At 49.5% G+C, this 19,166-nt stretch overlaps 1 long non-coding RNA gene across 1 annotated transcript in view; it reads right to left on the bottom strand.

Moving 5' to 3' along the window:
• Positions 1-11,924, bottom strand: part of LOC135901245 (uncharacterized) — a 167,816-nt gene extending 155,892 nt beyond the window's left edge. The window contains exon 1 of the long non-coding RNA XR_010564058.1: positions 11,802-11,924. This is a non-coding gene — a long non-coding RNA (uncharacterized lncRNA). The remainder of the gene's footprint in view (positions 1-11,801) is intronic.
• Positions 11,925-19,166: the final 7,242 nt, after the last annotated feature.

The raw sequence follows: 19,166 nt of genomic DNA on the forward strand, positions 1-19,166 counted from the left end.
ACCGCGGCCGCATTGATTCCGATGCAGGCGGAATGCAAAAACGCTCGAGTGCCGTTGCATTAGGCACACGTTTAAGAAACCCCAGGTGTTCGAACTAGATCAATCATCATCATCATCATCATCATCATCGTCGTCGTCGTCGTCGTCGTCATCCTATGTTATGTCCACTGCAGGGCGAAGGCCTCTCCCTGCGATCTTCAATTACCCCTGCCCTGCGCCAACCGATTCCAGCTAGCAACCTGCGAATTTCTTAATTTCATCACCCCACTTAGTCTTTTGCCATCCTCAACTGCGCTTCCCTTCTCTTGGAACCCATTCTGTAGCCCTAGTGGTCCACCGATTATCTAACCTGTGTATTACATGACCTGTCCAGCTCCATTTCTTTCTCTTAATGCCAATCAGAATATCGGCTATCCCTGTTTGCTGTCTGATCCAGACCGCCCTCTTCCTATCTCTTAACGTTACACCTAGCATTCTTCGTTCAATCACTCTTTGCGCGGTCCTTAACTTGTTCTCGAGCTTCTTTGTCAGCCTCCAAGTTTCTGCCCCATACGTCAACACCGGTAGAATGCATTGATGGTACACCTTTCTTTTTAATGATAATGATAAGATTCCGGTCAGGATCTCACAATGTCTGCCGAATGCGCTCCTGCCCATTTTTATTGTTCTGTAAATTTCCTTCCCGTGATCAGGGTCCCCTGAATAACTGACCTAGGGAAACGTACTCCTTCACAGACTCTAGAGGCTGACTGGCGATCCTGAACGCTCGTTCTCTTGTCCAGCTATTGATCATTATCTTTGTCTTCTGAATATTAATCTTCAACGACACTCTTACACACTCTCTGTTAAGGTCCTCAATCATTTGTTGTAACTCGTCCCCAGTGTTGCTGAACAGGACAATGTCATCTGCAAATCGAAGGTTGCTGATGTATTCGCCGTCGATCCTCACTCCCAAGCCTTCCCAGTTTCATAGCCTGAATATTTCTTACAAGCACGCAGTGAACAACATTGGAGAGATTGTGTCTCCTTGTCTGATCACTTTCTTTATAGGTATCTTCCTGCTTGTGGAGAATAAATGTAGCTGTGGAATCTCTGTAGATACCTTCCAAGATATTTACGTAAGAGTCCTGTTGATTACCTAATGCCTCTATGACTGCTGGTATCTCTACTGAATCAAATGCATTTTCGTAATCGATGAAAGCCATATACAGAGGCTGATTGTACTCTGCGGATTTCTCGATTGCCTGATTGATGATATGGATGTGATCCATTGTAGAGTGTACCTTGCTGCAACCTGCCTGTTCCCTTGGTTGACTAAAGTCCTGTGTTGCCCTTATTCTATTGGAGATTATCTCACTGAATATTTTATATAATACTGGAAGTAAGCGAATGGGCCTATAATTTTTCAATTCTTTAACGTTTCTCTTTTTGTGGATTAGTATAACGTTGGCATTCTTACAGTTCTCTGGGACACTTGAAATAGGTACAGAGTCCGTATAAAGGTTCGCTAATTCTACAAGTGTTATGTCTCCTCCATCTTTGATTAAATCGACTGGTATTCCATCTTGTCCTGCCGCTTTTCTCCGTTTCATGTCTTGCAAGGCCCTTCTAACTTCATCGATAGTTATAGAAGGCGCCTCTGTACCTTGTTCATTACTACTTCGAATTCGAGCGTGCGTTCACCGAACGCACGCTTGAGAACAGCACGATACCACTGCGCAAGCGCTCCATCACGTGGCTTTTTTCATATTTCGCGGGCTTTCTTTGCAACCCGGTGAAAAGGACTACGTGAGACGTGTCGTAACGTAAACAACTCGATCGGCGGTTTCTGAAGGTTCTCTACAAATCTGCGCATCATAGTTGGGGTCCTCAGCCTATAATTAAAAGGCTGTCTAATTAAACTTAATTAATGAACGAGTTATGGGGAAAAATTGTCTGAGTTACTATTGCGAATAGTATGCGTTCGGTTCTATTCGCTTCCGACGTGCCTTTCATTTTTAAATTTTTGGCTCAAGTTATGTGGGGCACCCTGTATATTGCGATGACGAAGATAGCACAAAACGTTACTGCGGCCGCATGGCTCCAAAAGTGAGGCAGATAACGACAAAAGGGTCGGTGTCGCTGCTTTCGCTCGCGCTGTCGTTGGGATGGGACTGCTCGGCTGCTCTCTGCGCTTAACCGGCTAACCGTCAATAAACCTCGTAGCATAAAAAGCAGCGCGGATGTCGGAGCGCATGTGACGAGGTATTACGAGAAGCCACTTGCGACCATCCGGTGTATAGTTGCGGCGATATAACAGGTTGCCTCACACGGTAAACTGAGAGACCTGACGGCGGAGCGCGCGGGAGGGCGGTGTGGTGGTTGAATCCGACAAGAGGTCGAGCAGGATAACAATCCACGGGTCCTTTCGTTGCTCCGAATGCATCGGCTCGACGTTGAGCGCTGAGAGAGCGGTGTACTGTGCCGAGAAAGACGCAGTATCATGGGGTAGAGGAGAGCGAGAAAGGGCGTCCGCATCATAGTGCTTGTGGCCAGACCTGTACACCACTTGGACATCATACTCTTGTAGCCGTAGAGCCCAGCGACCGAGGCGGCCCGAGGGGTCTTTCAAAGTCGACAACTAGCAAAGAGCGTGGTGGTCCGTGACCACGTAAAAGTGTCGTCCATAATGGTAGGGTCGGAACTTCCCAAGAGCCTAGACTATAGCCAGGCACTCTTTCTCAATGGTTGAGTAGTTGAGGGTTCGGCTCGCGTAGGCGACAACATACTCGTTATCGCCAGGCTTACTTCGCGCGAGCACCGCACCAAGGCCCACGCCGCTGGCATCCGCGTGTGCCGGAGTATCGGAGATGTGAACAGCTGGCATAGTGTCTGGATGCGTCATCACATTCAGGAGACCAGTCGGTGGCAAGGGTGAGAAGGCGCGTCAAAGGAGCGATGGTCGCGAAATTTCGCACTAATCGACGAAAATAAGAATGACGGCCGATGAAGCTCCGGAGGTTCTTCAGTGGCGTCGGTACAGGGAATTCGGCGACAGCTCGAAGTCTCGCACAATCGGGGAGGACGCCGTCCTTGGAAACAACGTGGTCCAAGATTGTCAAGTTGCGAGCTCCAAAGCGGCACTTTTTGATATTCAACTGAAGACCGGTGTTCTTAAGACATGTAAAAACCTGGCGGAGACGAGAGAGGTGCGTCGAGAAATCTGAAGAAAACACGACGATGTCATCAATGTAGCACAGACAGATGTTCCTTTTGAGGCCTCGAAGTATGTTATACATCATGCGCTCGAAAGTTGCGGGCGCATTGCAGAGTCTGAAGGGCATGACGTTAAATTCATATAGTCCATCAGGGGTGACAAACGCTGTCTTATGACGATCACATGCGGCCATGGGAACTTGCCAGTAACCATATCGCAGGTCCAATGACGAGAAGTATTCGGCACCTTGTAATTATTCAAGTGCATCGTCAATTCGGGGTAAAGGGTAGACGTCCTTCCGTGTTACTTTGTTGAGACGGTGGTAATCGACACAGAATCGAATAGATCCTTCCTTTTTTACGCACTAGCACAACTGTAGAAGACCACGGACTCTGGGATGGTTGAATGACGCCACGCTTGAGCATGTCATTCACTTGGTCGTTGATTACACGACGCTCCGCCGCTGAGACGCGATAAGGGCGTTGCCTGAAGTGAAGGTGGGACCCGGTGTCGATGTGGTGGGAAACACTGTCCGTACGGGCGAAGACGTGTTCCGTACAGTCGAAGGAAGAGTGGAAACTATCCAGGAGAGACATAAGTTGCTCGCGGTTTTCAAGGGAAAGGTCGGCGTCAACGCACGAATCAAAGACCTCGGTAGCCAATTGGGAGCTCTTCGGAAATGGTGTCATGGCATCGAGCGAAAGTCCAGAAGAGGAGCCAGGCACGTCCAAGAGAGAGAGAGAGAGACATAGCAAAGAGAAGAAAGGCAGGGAGGTCAACCAGAAGAGCGTCCGGTTTGCTACCCTACGCTGGGGGAAGGGCAAGGGGGAACAGAAAGAGGAAAGCGGAATAAAGGGAACACTGTGTGCGCATGCAGCAAGGCGCCTTGAAGTCAGTCAAGTCCAAGCAAGTGCTCCGCCGATACGTTAGGCTGCCGTCATTCTGCTGTCTGAAGATAATCTTGGTGCCATAGCTGGTGATGCGCGTTGAAGTCAGCTGTGAAGACCAAGGAGCCGGTGGTCGTCAGCAGTATGTTGCAGCACGTGGCAGTAATTGTTAAGGTAAACCCCAGCCTTTTTGACTTCAGTGCGAATAGAATGCTGCGGGTGAGCCATGAAGCTTACTCAAGACTTGCAAGTACTGAATTGAGAGCATCCAGCACTTGCATTGCACTTCGCGCTGACGGAGTGTGCAGGTTATTCAAGAGCATTCGAAAAGTATTCATGAGCGACCGGAGCATCATAACCACTTGCCGGTCTCCTTCGGGCAATTTTTTAGGAACCCGCGTTGTGCACTCTACAGCGGTGCGCAGCTACATCGACGCACGTCCAAACACCCAGATACGTCAACGGGCTCGACAGAGCCAAGGAACTCGTCGCGAGGGAGAGTGAGCGGGTATGCGAACGGTTTGTGCACTAGCGTAATTGTTGTACCAGCGGCAGACAAGAACGGCGAACGGAAAGGGTAGAGGTTTGGCGGTGAAGAAAAGTAGATGAGGGTGTGAACAGTACCTCGGCGTCGGGCGCAGATGGGCAAAACAAAGTGACTGGTGTTGAGGTGCTTAGCGGCAGATCAGTATCGGCAGCGACAATAAACTTTATAGGGGCAAGAGAGGTGGCCATCAGAGTGTGGTTAAGGACAGACAGAGCAATTTCGGAGCGGGCGCAGTCTATAACGGCTAAAGGATAGAAAGTTGGGCGAGTTGGTAAGGTAACATAATCTTGGATTGTAGCGCGAAGTGACACAGGCAGAGACTGGAAGCAGACTGGACGAGCGCTAACTCTCAACTAAATCTTTATTGAAACTATCAACATACATATAAGTGATTGAAAATACCGCAGCATGTGAACGTGACAAGGACTAAAGACATCAGTTAAACATATCAATAGGTATAGGGAAGCCAAAAGCCAAACAACAAAAGACAATACTTGAGATTAACACACGTGCTGAGAAGATATTGAAATTCGCTTTCTAACAGAGATATTGATGCGTGGCTAACGCAAGTCTCTCCTAATCTTCTAACGTGAAATGCCTCAATTATTTCCCGTGTGGTTTGGCATTTGTGTCTTGAAAGGATTTTTGTGTCTTCAAACAAAGGTTTACAACCGCAATTGAAACAATACGACGCTATATGTGAAGCATTGGGGTTGTTAAGTGAGTGTTTGTGCTCTTTTAGTCTGATATTGATACACCTGCCGCTCTGTCAAATGTAGGTTTTTTCGCACTTTATTGGAATCTGATAACAGCGTTACAAGGCACTAAAGGGGACATATGCCTAACGCCGCAATCATTTTTTCCTATTTTGCCACCCTGCTCAAGTTTCCTATTTATCACAGGGCACGTGATAGACACTTTGCGGGGGACCGAGAAAACTGTATTGACGTCATATTTATTGGCCACGTTCCGTAAACCGTGTGACAAGCTATGTACATAGGGCACCACAGCAAACCTTTTTTCTTGCTTTTTCTGTTCTTATTGTTTCTTAGCAGCACTTTTTGCCCCTTTCGAAAGCTTTTCGCAGGTTAGTGATAACAATTGAACAGGATAACCAGCCTTCTCGAGCCTACCTATCTGTCGTGAAAAACTTTGTTGTATACTGTGTGGACATGACTTAGCAATGTCAGACCTGAGTGCTGAGTATGCTAGCCCCTGTTTAACAAGTTTGGAATGGCAAGAAGAAAATTCAAGCAGTGGTTTCCTTGCGCTTACCCGCCGTGGTTGCTCAGTGGCTATGGTGTTGGGCTGCTGAGCACGAGGTCGCGGGATCGAATCCCGGCCACGGCGGCCGCATTTCGATGGGGGCGAAATGCGAAAACACCCGTGTGCTTAGATTTAGGTGCACGTTAAAGAACCCCAGGTGGTCAAAATTTCTGGAGTCCTCCACTACTGCGTGCCTCATAATCAGAAAGTGGTTTTGGCACGTAAAACCCCAAATATTATTATTATTCCTTGCGCTAGGCGAATAGTACCAATATACATATTCCTCTTGGAACGTTAAACACAGATCTAAAAACTGTGATTTGTTGTTCTGGATAAGCTCAAGCGTGAAACCAAGACCCATAAAAACTTTTAAAATATCCGTAGCTTTTTTGGTGTAGTTATCGCATGAACAAAACACCAGGTAGTCATCTACGTATCGAAAGGCATGCACAGCCAATTCCTTAAGATTGTTTTGTAGCTTTCTATCGATGCGACTTAGATAAATATCACTCAGAACTGGCGCAACTTTTAACTACACCAAGAAAGCTACGGATATTTTAGAGGTTTTTAGGAAATGTGGTGGGGGCCTTCGTCGGAGTGAATGCATTCACTCCGACGACGGCCGGTATACTCTGGCCGAAACGTCAGTAAAAACATATGCCATAACGTTCGTCTTTTTTCTTTCTTGAATGTTATATCCTCGGGTCTGGAGCGAAACCCTTCGATCTTGTATGCATATACATAAATATATAATATTTTGGTCATCATTAATGCCAGTTTGAGCTTCTGATATGTAACACTCCTCAAATCTAAACCGCGATATGCTCTAGGGCTGCGCTTCGACTTATCCGTTGCTTGCCTGCTGAAGAAACTTATTTTCCGTTTTGCGATTCTTTCTCGTTATGAATAAAGCAATATTCGGAAAGTATGGATATGGCTTCACTTCTTATACATAAACGATTCATTAAATTAATTAATGAAATTATGGAGTTTTAGGAGTCAAAACCACCATCCGATTATGAGGCACCCTGTAGTGGGGATCCGGAATAATTTGGGCCCCTGGGGTTCTTTAACGTGCACCTAAATCTAAGTGCACGGGTGTTTTCGCATTTTCGCCCCCATCGAAATGGGGCCGCCGCGACCGGGAGAACACGATCAGTTGCTTACATTCGACTTTATAGACGATCAACCTACGAAACCAGGAGCTCCAATGGTAAAGTTTGCATTGCGGGTCACTCAAATACGTACCGCTGGCCCACCCTCAAAGGGGAACAGCGGACTCGTCATATAAAGCAAATGTGGCTCGACAGGGTTTCTTCAAATGCATAAGTGTCCGAAATAGCGCGGTCAGGTGACGATTAGGTGCCGGGTCAGAGCGTTACCTTTAAGAACGAACCATATTGTACGAATTACCCGAATAATATGCATGGTGTAGGTACAACGCATACAAAAACACCGTAAGACTATTGCTTGCGTATACAAGTGCATGACTGCAACGATCCGTGTAGACGCACCCGTCGCGTTTACGCGTGCGCTGCAGGTTACGCGTCGGCGTCAGCGCGTCAACTCCGTCGGAAAGTATGTGTGTGACCTTGGTCTACTTCGACGGTGCTCGAGTGAGAGAGAGTAGGGAGCAGCCGGAAACACTATCTCTCCCGGCCGACTCAGATGGGCAGATAGAGCTACACGCGCCAGTTACGCAATATTGAGCCCGCTTATCGCGCGTCCATCGGGCTATAGCCCGATATAAAGGGTGTCCCAACTATCATGCGCCAAGATTTGAACATATGCGAATGTCACGTAGCTGGACAGAACCAAGGTAATGTTGTCTTAGATGAAAAGTGTAAATGAGAAAATTGTACAGCAACATGAAAAACTACCGATACAGCTTTCTGTTGCTCAATACGTGCTGCATGAGAGTGTTCTTCCGAGCGTGAAAGAAGCCCGCGAATACACGCAAAGTGCCTCGAGCGGCCAGTCGCGCGGCAATTTTCACCTGCTCACATGTTTTCACATGTTCATTTCACCTCGATGTCCCATTCCGCACGTCCAAAAAGATTGCACAATCCTTTGAGTCTCACACAAACCTATGGTGACGCTTTAACTTTCAATTCATCAGCACATCCACGAGCCATCAGAGTATGGAATAACCTACCAGACAACATCACTTCTCTGTCTAATGCTGATACATTCCATGACCAACTCATTGTTCATTTCAGTGAAGCCGTCGTTTAGCGTGTCAAAGTTCATAATTTACTCGTGCCATTTCACGCTTTGATGGATTGCGCACTGATCCACGTGCAATGCGCTTTCTTTATTACTATTTGTTTGTTTTATTTTATCGTGCGCTTTTAGCTGCGTCCCATATTTACTCGTTATTTCCGCACCTCTTGGTCTTCTCTTCTGTACTGCGATTACGTGTTAAATTTTTATTTACCATGTGTTGTACTTTGATTTCCTTTTATTGATTATTCTGGTTGTGCATGAACTGTTGTTTTTGACGCTGTTTGACACTAAAGCTGTTTTGACACTGTTCTTGATATTATTTTTGTATGCACTGGATTCTCACGCCTTCTTACACAGTGCCCTACGGGCCTGTAAGGTATTTCAAACAAATAAATAAATAAATATGCGCTTTCTCGCAACCTCTGTGTTCGGAAAGCTTTTGTGAGCACGTCTACGCTGCGGGTACATCAAAATGTCATCAGGATGCCTTTCAGTAACACACTAATGCTGACGTTATACCCAAGAACAGCACTGCGTGATGAACTGGCCTCTAGGTGAACCTAAACTAAGAGTATTCATTTTTAGAGAAACCTTCTCTAGGCTGTATTCGTTTCCTTTCTCCGTCGTGCACAGGCTGACGTACAGTGCCTAGAAAAACGTGAGTTAGGTGAAATTCCCGCCAGACTGCGTTCTTCACGCCTCTTTGCCCGCCTGCGTAGATCCAGCGGCCTTCGCTCTCTCTTCAGTCTCTAGGGCTTGGCTGCGAAGCCGCAGGCGCAACAATGCCACCCCGGGCCCGCGCACACAAGCAGTAGCACTAGCAGCCGAGCACTGGGGCGCGATCTGGCGGAAAGCAGTGGCGAACAGCAGTGCACGTGTGTGTGTGTGGAGGGGGAGGGGTAAGCGAGGGGGCGCTTGCGGGGAGCGCAATAAATGAAGAAAACGGGCTTGGCAAATCCTCCCCCTCCCTTCCAGCCGAACGCGAGGAGAAGCCGGCGAGGAGAGCGAGGCGCCGCCGGCGGGGAAGGGACAAAAGAGGAAGCGCGAATCTAGGTCAAGTTCAGGAGAGGGTAGCGCGGCACGCGCAACACACATAATGCGACGCGACTGACAACATTGGCGCTCGCCGCCGCCAGCGAAGGGGGAAGGAAAGAAGCGATCCCGCAGGGCTGCCGCCATGTTCCACGAGGCGAAACCGAAACAGACCAGGAAGAGTTCCGCTTCCACCGGCTTTCTTTTCGTATTGCCCCCGCACTCCTTTCCGCAACGAGAGAAAGAGTAGGCTGGAGGCGCCGAGAGATCGCTCGCTTGGCGTCCCTCCCACACGATTTCTCTTCCCATTTATCGCCTTCGTACAGAACGCGTGCGAGAAACGGTGACGTATACTCTCCGAGCAGTCGACATCCGCACACCGTAGCCACTCATAATTACGGCATGCTTACGGGGAGTGCGCCGCGCACGGAAGCGCGATTAGCCGTTTTCTCGCTCCTGTATTTCACAGTATTACAGCTGCTATATTTACTGCCACTCACGCTACCGCACAGGAAGCCCTGTCTTGTCGACAGGTGGCCGCGTGGCAACGTATTAAACGTCACTAACGCTGCTGACACGACACAATTCTATTCAATGGAATCGCGTAGATGTGAATGAACAAAACCCAACGGAGTCGAGCATCAGTAGCCTCGAAATACCCAGAACAAACGCAAGATAACTGTCACATATTGGTGGAACCAGTCGAATATTTCTTTTATTTCCAGATTTTGTTTTTTCATAAGCTGCTCTGCAGCCTGACACGCGGCAATAGAACCGGAGACCATGAGTGGCTGCTTAAAAACCAGTAGATGCAGCAAATAGCTAGTCAGTCTAATTAATGTCAACGAAAGTGCATTAAATGTAATGCGTCTGCACGGAGTCCATCGAAATGCACACAAGTCTGAAAACAAGGTAAAATAACGTGTTTCCAGGTGGGTACAGAGCCCCACGCTTTATTCGCACCGTGAATATGTGCCGACATAATTCGTTTCTTTAGTTTAAAGACCCGAGTAGAGAGAAGATTGATGGATCTTGAGGCTTATCTTGCGATTACACGTTTGACCTGGCTTTGACTATGAGAGAGACAAAGAAAATTGAGGCACTACCATACACCATAAGCGCAGCTCTTCTCAATATGACGTCCAGCGCACCTCTTTACAGACCGCCACTAAGCCGACTGGACCCTGGAACATTTTCTGGAACTAAAATTCATACTCTGGCCACATCCGTGGCTAGCGCAGAAAGCTATTCATGCGCTATTGCAGTTTTTGATGAACACCGGCCTCAATCACTGATGGTACTTGTGCTCTGCGCACTCTATGTGCACGCAGTACTTACTCTCTCCCCGACTTTTCCTATCTCCATTGTCCCTTTTTCCTCATCCTCAGGGTAGGGTAGCAAACCGGACACTCGTCTGGCCCATCTCCCGACCTTCCCACTCCTTGCATTCTATCTCTTTCTCTCTTGGGTTCGGCAAACGTCGCTTTAGGGACTGCTCATAACAGCCAGGCATAATATCCCACGTATACGCATCTCATAACGGCGCCCAGAGAGGTTAGCCTCAGAGCCTAAATGTTCACAGCCCTTTTTTTTATGCCTAAAGATATGTGGTAAAGTAGCAGCAGTGGGGAAGTGTCGCTATTCGGGAGTTTCTTACGCCAATCCACTAAATTTAGAGCTGAATTCCGCCAACAGCGTACCACAGTGTCGCCCGACTGACTTTCAAAGCTGACGGCAAGTACCGCTGGGGGTGTGGATACGCTTTAATTGAGCACGTGCAACGGCTTCGGGCCATCGAATAGGAGGCCGAACCGCACGACTGTAGGTCGCGAAACAAGCCTCGCACTTAGCAACAGCCGAACACCGAGCTGCTCCGGTTCCAATAGAAGGGCCCGCCACGTCGCCATAGATCACGCGCGCATTCTTTTTTTTCTTGGGACATTCGCTCTCTCCTCAGCGTGTCGCTCAAGGTTTTGGCAGCGCCGAGTTACTACGGCGACCTTGAAGGTCTCGGCGATTCAGCCTCAGGAGACTTCTAGTTAAGGGGAGGAGAGCCAATGGCGAGGGCGCGATGGGCGAAGGGAAAGCCAGAAGAACGAAAGCGCCGAGCAAGACGATACACCTCGTGGCCTTCGAGGCTTCCAAGTTATGTCGCAAGGGTCGTCGAGAGGAAGGGGGAAGTTTTGTCGACCGCCCAACTTAGCGGGCCGCATTATGCTGCGCCTCGACGCTGCATAACGGTAACTGGTGAACAAATAGGCGCGGACGACGTAGCGGGCGGGTGCAGACCGAGAAAGCAGGAACCAAGGGCACTATGTAGGCGCCTGCTGGGGAAAAAAAAAAAAAGAACTTTGCCGCGATGACAAAAAAGACGACTCGACGACTTGCAGCCAAAGCGCGCATCTAGAAGGTCACTTTTGCGAAAGAGATAGCGTCGCCTCATGCATAGCGAGGAGCGCATGGAAAGCGCGGATTGAACTCGGCAAGACGCAACGCTCGAGATTCCGTCATGCCTACTATATTAGTTCACCACGCATCGGCAGAGGTCACCCTTCTGGCATTTCCGCTGCAGTCACGACACCCGTAAAGCACAAGACGATCCCCCGCGAGCGCAAAGCAACGAAGGGCCCACATGTGGCCGACATACCATGGGTGAGAAAATAGTGCTGCAGTTGACGTAACATGCGAAGCGCTCGCGCTGCGTGGGCCGCCACATGTCCAAAATAAGTGTTCCGGACTCACTCGTGGCGTGTCGCTCGCTGCGCACGAGGCGTTTGTCTGGGCGGATTACAGCATGAAATACAAGATGCAAAAGTCGTTTCCCCCCCCCCCCCCTTTTTTTTTCGTATTCAATTCTGTCTGCACCGCATGCGCACGCATGATGACAGGCTGTCAAAGCGACCCGTAACTACGCAAATGCCACCGCAGAACGGTACAGCCTCTTTTTAGTTCGCGAATTTCTGAGAGAAAGTTTCCGTTGCAGATACAGAGTTGCCGCGAGCTTCAATACCATCTCGCTGAGAACTGTATCTCCAAGTACGACTACTTCCGAGGCAGCTCCAAGGCCAGCAGCAAAGGCGTAGAAGGGCGCCGCCCTCTCCTTCCTCATAGGAAATAAACAAGGCGCTCGCGTGACGCACGCCGGCCGCCAGCCAGGCCCGTGGCGGCGGCGGCGCGGGACACCTTCGCCCGCTTCCCAGCGATCGAAGCGCCCAAGGGAAGCGCGCCATTGGCGCTCACAATTAACTGGCTCCCCGAACAGTCCGCGTCACCGTGGGAGAACCCTCCCATCGAGAGAACTAACTCGGCGGCATTGAATTCCGGAGAGTAGCCGCTGCTTCCGCGGACGTGACCGTGACACAGTTTCGCTCCCGTCGCCGGTCCCGCGCGAGCTCTGATCGATGGCGTGACGTCGCGCGCTGAGCGGCTGGGTCCCATCGGACCGCGACCTTTCCCTTTTCATCGGACGCCGTTGCCTTCCCCCCACTTGTTGCTGGTCACGGGGCCGTTGGGGTCGAGAGCAGCAGCCTTGCAGCCAAGCGAGCAACAACACCAGCAGACGGCGACTAAACACTGCTGCGCCAGATTCCCCCGAAAATAACAAGTGCGCTCATACGCAGATGGCGTGTAACGGAGGTTTGTCGAACTGGTTTCCACCAACACTTCACTACGCACGGGCGCAACGCTGATGCTCCCGAAATGAATGCCTTCCTTATACGCAACGATAAGCACGGCGTACGTGTTATATCAGATTCTGACGCGTAAATGGAAGTGATGTAGGTTCAACATCTAATTGCACGAAATGAAACAACCATATAGCTTCAGAAAGTATTCAAAACTTAGCAATCACTGCTCTAGTAGCTGACCACTACATTGTTGCACGACTGATGAGAGCATGAGCAAAATTCTAATAATAAAGTCCGGACGACGACGATCTATTTCAGTTCCCCAAGTAAAATAATTTTCGCTCCTTACTAGTACTCTTCTTACTCTAAATGGAAATACAGATAAGGAATAGTGGAATTGTGCGCCTTCGCTATTTTGTTGTCTATTTAATGAAGTCAACACTTTGGATAAGGCAGTCAGGAAGCATTAGAACGACGGCTATATTTTAGTTTGAACTGTGCGCTGCCGGGAACCAAAAATGTACGAGCCGCACTTGCAAGAGAGCTGGATGAAATTGTCGGCGCGTTTTAAGAAGTCGCCTTGTTGCGCCATCAACCTCATTGATAACCAGTGTTCCAAGATTTAACCGTCGAACATCTTAGAATCTGATAACCGCGTGTTGCCACATCTTCACTTGCCCGTGCGCAATTTTACATAAACGACATCGGCACAGTTTACCACGACCATCATGCGATTAAACTAAAGTACCGTGTCCGGGAGAAGTCAAGGTCTAGACTAATATTATAACAGTTTTGTTTAAACTCACGTTATTTCTTATCCGAGGATATTCTTCAATTTTGTTGTCATACATTTCCTTGCTGCTGAGTGTCGACATGCCGTTGCTACCGTCCGTGTTTGTCATTTATATAGTGGCGAATAAAAAAGGAAGAGAAGCCATGGTTTCATGATAACAGTTTTTTTTTTCTTTTTTCGTGTTGAAGCCTCTTTTCCGCAGATGTTACAACAACCGCAGTGAGCGCGCAGAGTTAATCACCGGGCCTCCGACAGAAGGCTTCCACGCGGCTTTCCTTGCGTAATGCATTGTGAAGTAACGCCACGGCAACAACAGTGGTGCGTAGAACCATTCTAATGAAATTGCCTGCGAGAAACAGGGCAGCAAGTAATTTCTTCCTTCCTTTGTTCCTTCTTCTTTTTTTTTTTTTTTGACACGAAGCAAATAGAAGGGAAAGTGTACAAGCATATAATACCGTATCTGGCGTACGCGGTGCGCCTCAAGCTGAACCCCTCCGAGCCCGGCGAACCGGGACCTGTGTGACGCATCAGCGTGCAACTTGACCAAATTTGACGTCACGCTGCACGTGACATCTGACGTCACCGGCGCAGCCTGCGGCAACTGGCTTTCGACAGCGGACAGCTGTCCTGCTGCGTCGGGCAACGAGAGCAGCGGCTCTGGCAACCTTCCGACTGAGGGAAAGGGGGCCGCTTAATGAAACAACGAAAACGCGAGCTGGCGTAAGGAGGGCCGCAATGGGCGCAGCGGCGAGGGCGAAGCGCCTGTCAAGGTGTCGAACCGGAGGCACCTGCGACACACAACCGAGGAAGCGAAACAAACCCGAAAGTTGGCGCCTTGGAAAGGGGCGACAAAAGGGTTAGATATCGCACCGGCCGCGCTCTTGTTTGTGTTGACGTCTGCCTGTTCGTCTTTGTGCGACACATGAATGTACCTTGCCCGACAGTCGGTGCAACGCAAGGTGCTCCCTCGGCTCGTATTTCCGGTACACGAGATTTTCTTTCGATTGGTCTGGTTCTGTCGTTCTTCTCGAAGCCACACGGTGACGTTCATTTCGGGCTATAATAACCGAGGTCCCTACGACGCCTAAATACCAATGGTTAGTAAGAAATTGTCATGAACAGAAATTGCGTCATGGGAATCCAATCCTCACTATATCCGCTGCACGCTGAGATATCAATATACGCAGTAGAAAATTGCGCATTTTGCATCATTTAACTGAACAGATCAATAACTTTGAAACGCAAAAGCCAGCAACGCTTTTCTAGAACTGTACTTGATAGACAGGGGAAGCCAGCCCTTGCTCCGCAGCAGCAAGTGTGCGCTGAAGCCAAAGGCCTGACGCTAGCAGTTGCCGCCAACTGCGCACTATGCGTCGCTGCGTGAAACGATGCTGCCTAGATAAGGGTGACTGCTACGCTGTGGGACTCTGAGACGTAACTCGGTGGTGATCTAACTTCCTTTACCTCGGATCCCTTACAAGGTGAAATGAATAGCTAGGGCGGCCTACTAGCAGTACACTTCGCAATAGCGCAACGAAGACATTGACCTGAAATGAAGCCGGGAAAGAATCGAGCAAATAATGCTTGCATCTTCGGAGTGACCGCTTCAGCGCTCGTTTTCTACGATAAAGTGAGCTATATCGGAATAAGCCAAACAGGCACGCGACCACGGATAACTGTGATCAATGAGGCGTCATGCCACGAGGACAGCAGGGTGAGCCAGGTTATCGAGCCTGCCGGGTGGCACGCGTCGAGGCACCTGATGAGCCGCGAGCGCGCGCGGACACCGCGCCGCGGCCCGGAACCCAGCGGTTCGAACAACAGGGAAGTGGGCGTCTGCTTCCGCGCTGAGCGCCGCCTGGGGACAGCGCGCGGCGTTCAGGGCCGCGGCTGACGTGACCCGAAAGCGTCCTTGCGACGGCGGGCTATTTTCAATGCCAAGGCCGACGCGACCTTCCCCCATGCCCTCCGCAGAAACGCGCGCGCGCCAAATGCCGCGCCAGACGACGCCAAGGCCACCGGGGGTCGACGACGTCGCTCTCCACCTGAGTGCGCAGCCGTGTGCCCCGGGACCGCGGTTCGCACCACGCTGACCCCGGTCGCAGAGCACCCTTCTGCGACGCTGCTTTGCGGCGGACGCCATTCGCTCTCGCGTGCAGAGTCGCTCGCAAGCTTACGGCCGAATTAAGACAATTCTCCGAACGAACGTCACCAGAAAACTTGGTTTGCTAATTATGACACGAATAAAAAACACAGAGCACATGCCACGGTTGCCGAGTGCTCATTAGACTACTGCGTGTTAGTATTAACACCTAGTGCCCTTGAAAAAGCCATGCGACTAGATCAACACGTCAAGCGCTCTGCTGCGCATGATTCAGTTTGCTGCTAAAGCGGAATCAAGTTTTCTTTATTTCTCTATTTTTTTTTCTTGAAAGAGAGATATCTTCAGCAACGCCTTTTATATCTCTAGTTTAGAGAACAACTGTGCTATTAGCCAGGCAACGAAAGTATTGCGACGTATTGCGAAAGACAATGAGTTCCCGTATGTAGCGCTCGTACACTGGGTTTTGCCCATCTATTTATGCCAAAGCAGTCGCCTAGTGTATCAGCACGAGCGCTACGCATCTACGCCGAGTGCAAAAGTATGTGAGGTTTCCGCAATATAGCCACGTATTATTGTTCGACGGAGAAATGAATGTCGTCAAAAGCCGTTTAGAGGTACAAAATGCTGACTTTTGATGACAGGAAATATATATACCCGAGCGCTTGGCTACTGTCATTTTAGCGAGAATGATATACACTGCGTTTCTCCGGTTTTCGTTGTTCTTTATTCCCCATAGGTTCCTCTATTCTTCGTCATTTACCGGACGATATAGCAAAAAAGAGGTGAGGCGTGCAGACAGAGAGAAGTGGACAACACGAACGCCGCTTCTCTACTCTTGTGTCCTCACCACGCCTCACCTCTTTTTTGCATAATGTATCCTTACCAACTAGCTCAGCTTTCTGCCGTTCTAAGCGATATAGTGAGTTTACCATTTTTTGCATTTTAATAGTTTGTTTCGTTTCTCATACCTGTTCTACTCGACCTTTTCCATTTGTTAATTGTTTCAAATGTTATACTTTCTTTTTCATCGCGATTGCCTTATTTGTGAATCACTTATACGTCTTTTCTGGCTGTAGGCGCTTCTTGTTTCCAGGCTCTTCTGAGGCTAGTGCAGCACGTGAAAAAAAAATATAGAAAGAGAGGGCCAGTACCTCTTGAAAACCTTGTACACAATAACGTGCTACCACCGCGCGCGCACGCACACACACGTGTTGGAAAGAGAGAGAGAGAAAAATAGGGCAAGCATGAAAAACTTCTACAACTGCAAAAACGGCGGCTAAATGACAGCTGTAACTGATGACGTCACAAATGTCAGCAGCGGAGACATATTCATTTAGCACGAACTAACGGCGCACAAACCCCATGCACATTCTACGCAACACTCATCCGATACGCACACCTCCTCCTCCAGGAACTTATACATCACGCTGCAGGAAAGCCTTTTCTCGCAGTGGCGCTCCGTTCCGCGCAGAGAAAGCAACGCCGCGCGCCGCTTCCGACCTTGCGCTTTCGCCCAGGCGACTAGGCTCGTTAGATGATAGCAGCCTGCTTGTACTACGAGATAAACGCACGCAAACGCGGCAGTGTGAGTGCCAATATCTTTTTTAGCTGCCTGCGCAAAGATGAATGCGCGCCAGATGCCGCGCCCAGGCAAAGTTCAGCGATAGGCTGCATTTGCGACGCTCGCACGTTCGTGCGTGGTGCTGTGAGACCCACGAAGATTCGAAAGCGAGACATACAGCTTGTTTTGTTTTTAACCGATGCCCCCCTCCTTACACTAAGGAGAAGCACGTGTTCGCTATATGCTGCAAAACGCGGTGCAGACCACGAATAGTTACTCACATGTGCGCGTTAGCGCCAAGCCAAGCGACCCGAATACCTTCTTCGATGGGAGCAGAACGTGAACAGTTCCTTGCACGTAGCTGAATATAAAATAATATTGCACGCATCCTGTATGTCTCTTTGCATATAGCGTTTAATTTAAGCGTTTGTTGAAACAAATTTTTTGCAAGGAAACACATGTTGCGTTAAACTTGACGCTTTGCTTAACGTTGATTCCAAAAAAGTGCATTGAATTTGCCGTCTCTCTCCTTGATTTTCGTCTTTTACGTGCGGATGGAATTTACGACAAAAAAAATTAAATTAAGGGGTTTTACGTGCCAAAACCATTTTCTGATTATGAGGCACGCCGTAGTGTAAGATTCCGGAAATTTCGACCACCTGGTGTTCTTTAACGTTGTTGTGCCATTACCACAAGCCCGGATTCCGAATCTGCAAGATGCAGAATCTATCCTGCGAGCGCCATAATTCTCCCTTCACAAGTCAAGATGCTGCGCCTTCGTGCGGGAGAAGCCTCGGCGGAGCAGCGTGTTTTGACGTGTCCGCGTGTGCCCGACGGCCCGGCGCCGCACCTCCCTTGCCGGGAGGTCACCGCGCGCGCGAACTTTGAACCGAGTGGCCAGCGCGGTCGCTGGTTGGACCCCTCGGACGACCGTCGTGTGCTGACTTTGTATTGGGCCGTTTGAGTGACAATGGGCCTCGGGGATTATAAAAGCAGCGACACGCCGCTCGAAAACAGGATCCGCCGACCCCACCTGGAGAGAGGGTCGCTCCCGACTGGGGTGAGATGTGTCACGCGTTTTCGCCGGACGCCGTCGTGCGAGAACAGTCGCGTTTGTGTGAGCTCTCGGCCCCAGTGCCGATCCGTTTATGTCCTGTATGATAACCTGTATATAATGTATAAAGTCCCTTTTGTTATTCTCATCGACGCCAGGCTCGGAGTCTTCGCTACCAACGCTCTGTCACGAAACGGGTGAAGAGCGCTACGGGACCACAAAGCCGTAATCGTGGTGCAGCGGTGCAAGTTCGTAACACTGCTGGCACCGGTTGGAAATCCGTAACAACGTGCACCTAAATCTAAGCACACGGCTGTTTTCGCCCCCATCGAAATGCGGCCGCCGTGGCCGGGATTCGATCCCGCGACCTCATGCTCAGTAGCCCAACACCATAGCCACTAAGCAACCATGGCGGGTGAAATTTACGAAGGAACACTACACGAGAGTAAGAAAATATTGCACTTACGCAGCTGGTCCCTCTTGTTCTGTGCTGGATCAATATAAAAAATGAGAACTCCTCAAGAAAGCGCAATTTACGGCGTGGTATGCGTTAGCAAAGTCACCCATTGCTGTCCAACGAAATTTTCGACGCGAATTTCTACGGAAAGCACCAGACTTTTTAGGTTGAATAAAATGATGCCATGAACTGCAGGCGTCACTGTATCATAGCTTTTCTTTTTGTTTCATATTGAAATTAGGGAGATTTTATGCGGACACCCTCCCTGATTTCAATTTCAACCACCAGGGGATCTTTAACGTGCCCCCAATGCACGGGACACGGGTGTTTTTGCATTTTACCCGCCGTGGTTGCTCAGTGGCTATGGTGTTGGGCTGCTGAGCACGAGGTCGCGGGATCGAATCCCGGCGACGGCGG

Source organism: Dermacentor albipictus, chromosome 1 (genome assembly GCF_038994185.2).
Source record: "Dermacentor albipictus isolate Rhodes 1998 colony chromosome 1, USDA_Dalb.pri_finalv2, whole genome shotgun sequence".
Taxonomy (NCBI): Eukaryota; Metazoa; Arthropoda; class Arachnida; order Ixodida; family Ixodidae; genus Dermacentor; species Dermacentor albipictus.